We start from the raw sequence: 5,547 nt of genomic DNA on the forward strand, positions 1-5,547 counted from the left end.
AGCCATTTTTCTCATCCCCAAGGCTCCCTCTTTAGGTCAGACCCTCAGTGCCTCTGGCTCAAGCCACCCTCCTGATCTCTTAGTGAGACTCCCTGCCTCAAGGCAGATTCGGCCACTATCAATGAAGGCCCGCCCCCCCACCCCCCCACCCCCACCCCCTCACCCCCGCTATGCCAGGAATGTGCTCAGCATCACTTAAAAATAAATCCTCATAACAGTTCCATGAGTAGGATAGTGTTATCACTGGTTTATAGGTTAGGAAAGTGAGCCTCAGTAAATTAAGGGCTTGCCAAAGGAGGGAGGGGTGGTGGAAGGAAGATTTGAACTTGGGTCTCTAATTCTGAGTGTAGTATCTATTCTGGTTCCCCTCCACTGCATTTTCAAATAGTTGCCTGATGAATTTATGAAAGATTACGTTATGCTGATTTCTTTCTTTTGGCTCACACAGATGTCCTGAAAGCTTTGTAGGTTATAAAGAAGAGTCCTTAAGCAGCCCCAGGCCATTGCTCACAAAGGGAAATGCTGCTGAGGTCACCCTGATATCTGGGTCTCCCTGAGAGCTCTGGGGGTCCCTCTCTCCCACTGGTTGCCTGGGGGCAGCAGGAGGGAAGAAAGCCTGTTTCCTAAAAGAGTTAAGCTGAAGAATCCAGTTTAAGCACTTAACACTGAGCGCTGGATAATCAGTAAACACCTGATAAGATTACTTATCAGAGAGCTACAGGAAGATAGTTAACCACAGCTTTAAATCAGGGGGCTGGGCTGGGGGTGGGGCTACATTGTCCTGGCTGTCCCGGACGAGGTGCCCTGTGGCCTCCTCCGGGCGGTTTGCAAAGGCTCTGGTCTTTGCTTGTTTATGTGCTGGTTTTCAGTCTCTCTCCACTCCCCCCACCCCGCCGCCAAATAAGCTCCAAGTGAGGACCTTGCCTATTTTCTCTGGGACCGGTGCCAGACACATGAGTAGGTGCTCAATAAATACTTATTGGATAGATGGATGGATGGATGGATGGATTGGAGGGATGAGGAAAAGAGTTTCTAGTTAAAGTCCTAGAATGAGATATTTTGAATTGTTATTACATCTGGTTATTCCACCCAAATGGCAATTCGTTTGCTACTGAGTAGACCAAGTGTGCCCAAACAGGGCAGCTCTGCAAGGACAGGGCGTCTAAACAGTATTGAAGCCTCTGTGAATAAGGCCCTCCATAGTTAACTTCCTGCCATAGAACATTGGGTTGCTCTCTAATTGACCTTGAATGAGGCGGTGTTTACAGCTGCAACTTAGCAGCCATTGATCTTGAATTGATTAAGCCAGCATTTTGAAAAGCAGAACTACAGGAACAGGGACAAAGAACCCCATGTACTGAGGATTTCACACCATCCATTCACCTCCTTTGCATCTAGTGTGTGTGTGTGTGTGTTTTAAAAAAATAAACAAACAATTAATGAATTACTTAGAAAGAAGAGGAAACAGGTCCAACTTTTTCTCAGCAGGAGGGCAGACTGGCTGCCCAGAGCCTTGAAAGGGCATTCCCAGCCCTCATTAGTTCTAACTGGAGAGGCCTGTCCATTCCCCCTAGAGTGGGCAGCTGATCAGGGCTCGGCGGGTTGGGGCTTCGTCAGGGATTGTAAACTCTTTGGATCTGCTTTTTTTTTTGTGGCAGTTCCAGCACTTGGCAGGGCACCCGTAAGGAGCAGAAAACTTGGGGTTCTCCTCTTGGCTCTGCCTGGCTGAGCTTCACTGGGCAAGAGACCTCACTTTTGGGGCTCGATCACTCGTCTATAAAATGAGGGCGTTGGAAAAGGTACATTGATTTCCAAACTTTTTTACTTTTTTTGCCCTGGAATCTGTTCTTTAAACAAAAGCTAACTGGGCCACCGCTACCCGTGCAACACGTTAAGACGAAGTTGGGAAAAAAAGATGGGGTAGGAAGAGGCAGCATGGTCCCATATGCCCCCACTCCCAATCTCCAGTCTGAGAGGGGAGCTCCATGGAACCTCCCAGCTTCTGTGGCACACTGTTTGAAAACCACTTCAGGCTCCCATCCAGCTTTAATTGGAGTTGTTCCTAATCAGAAGAAGCCTAATGCTTGTAGCAGGTAGGAGTTGTGCATGGTTGCTAGTAATAGAAACCTGACAAATAAAGGTTTAAGCAGATTGGGGGGTGGGGGTTATTCATTCATTTATTTGGTAACAAGAAGTCTGAAGGACGGCACTCCAGGGCTAGTATGGCAGCTCCACAACATCATCCGGGAGAAGAGGCCCAGCCTCATTTTATTCTTCTGTTCCATCATTCTGAGCATATGGCTGCCATTCTCAAATCTGGCTCATGGTCACAATATGGCTGCTGAAGCTCCAGACATCACACTCACATTTGAAACAAGAAAAAGGAGGAAGGGGAGAAGGGCAGACAGGCACATGCCAAATCAGTTTGCTCCCTTGAAAAAGCTTTCCTGGGTGCATTACTGAGGATTCCAGCTGAAGTCATCTTGGAAAGAACTGAGTCACATGACTACTTCTGAGTGCAAGGGAAGCAGAAAACATTAGCATCATTGTTTTTAAACCAAGGTATATTGGCATCCAGCATAAAACCAGGGTTTTGCTCATAATGACAAGGAGGATGGCTATTAAGTATGGCCACAGGGAAAACCAACAACCGCTAACACTTACTGAGCACTCATTAAGTAGCAGGCACCACGTGGGAACTGCGTGCATTATCTCACTTAATTCCATAACTGTCCATGAGGTAAACACTCACCATTCCCATTTTATAGCTGAGGAAGCGGAGGCTCTGAGAAGTTAAGTGACTTGGCCAAGGTCCACACAGCAAACAAGTGATGAAACCAGGACATTAACCCAAGCACTCATGCTAGAGTCCAAACCCTTAACCACCAGGTCACACCACTATGGTAAAGACCAAAATGTAAATTACATGCAAGGCTTTTCAATGCTGTTTCAGCATCTTTAAAAAAGGGAAACACATGGCAACCTACAGAGTGCCAGGGCCTGCCTTTTCTGCTCCTCTGCAGTTTCCATATCGTCTTTCTTCTGGTAATGACAGCAGCGGTGGCAGACTGAATCGGCCATGATGCATTTACCAGAAGGTAAGTGTTTTAGATACGGTTTGGAGGCAGTTCAGGGGAAACATTTTCAGGGACTCGACTTACAGAAATGATTTATGAAGCAAGATGAAAAGAGCTAAGTCTGTATGGGCTGGCACAATATGAAAGGGTGGGAGGGAAGAAGGCGACACAAAGGTCAAGCATGTAGACAGCCCGAGAGTTCCAGAAGCCTAGGGGAGGGCTGCAGTAGCATGAGGCAAAGGGGTCACAGCGCAGATCCAGTTAAAAAAGGAGAAAATGGCAAAGCCCTGGGCTCTGTCAAGCAGATGCTTCCTCAGTGCTCGGTGTGCCGTCAGCTCTGTGATGGGAGGTGGCTGGCTCCCGCCTTCATGAGAGCCACGAGGCACCATCAGAAACGGAGCCGTTGGCTGGGCGATAATGGTGCAGGTAGAACTCAGAAACTTGGTCTCCGAGAGGAATGGGCAACGTCTTTGAGTTTCATATTTATAGACCACATGGGCAACATTTTTTCTCTTTGAATCATCACAGTAATATACCCCCATTCTGCAGATGAGAAGCCTAAGGCAGAGCTGGCTCTAGCGACTTCAGTTTCAGGTGACGTCACACACCCCAGGCAGTGGCAGATCCAGGAGTGGGGATGGCATCAAAAGTGGCATCTTCACTCAGCATAGCTGCTGGCACATCATAGTTGCACGGTAAAAGTCATCTGTATCAAATCCATGGACATATCCCTTGTCAGTCAGCATTTCTCTTGAGGGAAGTTCAACTTCAGTTTGTCCATCAGGAGAAAGACTTACCGAAGAGAAAGTGGGTATACACTCTTGTTAAGACCACGGAGTAATGCAAACTAAATTCTTGTGAGCCAACATGGAATGAGCTAGCTACTAACCTGGGATGTTCTTTTCTTTCTTTCTTTTTTTTCTGTGGTATGCGGGCCTCTCACCGCGTGGTCTCTCCCGTTGCGGAGCACAGGCTCCGGACGCGGAGGTTCAGCGGCCATGGCTCACGGGCCCAGCTGCTCCGCGGCACGTGGGATCTTCCCGGACCGGGGCACGAACCCGCGTCCCCTGCATCGGCAGGCGGACTCTCAACCACTGCGCCACCAGGGAAGCCAGGGATTTTATTTTCTAATTGAATTCTTTTTTTGTTTTAAGGAGGGCTTTCTGGGCTTTGGTAACATTCTATATCTCGATCCATCTGTGAAAATTCATTGAGCTTTATTATTTGCATACTTGAATTAAACTAAATACTTAGAAATGTTCTTTAAAAAAAAGAAAAAGGTCCTAAATTGGCATTCTGGCTAAGACTGTGATTGTGGGCGGGTCTCAACAGCTTCGGGCGGCGGCAGCGGCGGCGGCGGCGGGAGGAGTGGCAGCGGTCAGGCAGCCAGCGTCACGAAGCCTCTTGGCACATCTCGGCCTGCAAGCACCTGGCACGCACCGGCCCCCGCCACCACGATGCCCAAGAGGAAGGTCACCTCCACCGAGGGGGCGGCGAAGGAGGAGCCCAAGAGGAGATCGGTGAGATTGTCAGCTAAACCGGCTCCTACAAAAGTGGAAACTGAATCCAAATGAGGTGGCAGGAAAAGATAAATCTTCAGACAAAAAAATGCAGACAAAAGGAAGAAGGGGAGCAAAAGGAAAACAGGCCGAAGTGGCCAACCAAGAGACTAAAGAAGACTTCCCTGCAGAAAATGGAGAAACTAAAAATGAGGAGAGCCCAGCCGCTGATGAAGCAGGAGAGAAAAAGCCAAGTCTGATTAATATCACACACCTGTGGATTTTGTGCACTCTAACATCTTTGGTCGCGGTAGTCCAGTTCTTCTAGTAACTTTGTTACGTGCTGTGACTGACAATATGAGTGTGTAGTGTATACGGCATATAAATTGTGAATTACGGGGACTTACGATGCAACAGCATATCAATATTTGAAGATATTGCTACTTGATTTCCTGTCAAGGAAAATTTGCCTCCAAATTTTAAGCTGGAAAGTCACTGAATAACTGTTCAGAAAAGAATCACAAGTACATGATTTTTTAGATTTTTGGTACGTATGTTAAGAATTGTGTACAAATTGAAATGTCTGTGTACTGATCCTCAAAACCACCAATAAAATCTCAATTATGAAAGAAAGAAAAAAAAAAGACTGTGATGTGGCAGAGACCACTAGGTGTCTCTCAATCTCACTCTCCATTTCTGCCTTAGAAGGCAACTCCTGATTTTTAACTGGGCACAGAGCCAGGTGGAATAAAGCTACATCTTCCACCTTCTCTTGCAACTGGGCGCAGCCTTGTGACTCAGTTCTGGGCAGTGGGATATGACGGAACCATAGCATGCAGTTTTCAAGAAGTCACCTTCTTTCCTTCCCTTCTCCTTCTTGCTGGCTTGAAAGTAGATGAAATGGCTGGATCTTCGCAGCTATCTTAGTCCAGGAGGTAGAACTGTACTGTAGATGGCGGCACACAGGACAG

At 47.4% G+C, this 5,547-nt stretch overlaps 1 pseudogene; it reads left to right on the forward strand.

Annotated features, from left to right (window-relative positions):
• The first annotated feature begins 4,534 nt into the window (after positions 1–4,534).
• LOC116741336 lies at positions 4,535–4,904 on the forward strand (annotated as a pseudogene).
• The last annotated feature ends 643 nt before the right edge of the window (positions 4,905–5,547 follow it).

Source organism: Phocoena sinus, chromosome 16, assembly GCF_008692025.1.
Source record: "Phocoena sinus isolate mPhoSin1 chromosome 16, mPhoSin1.pri, whole genome shotgun sequence".
Lineage (NCBI taxonomy): Eukaryota > Metazoa > Chordata > Mammalia > Artiodactyla > Phocoenidae > Phocoena > Phocoena sinus.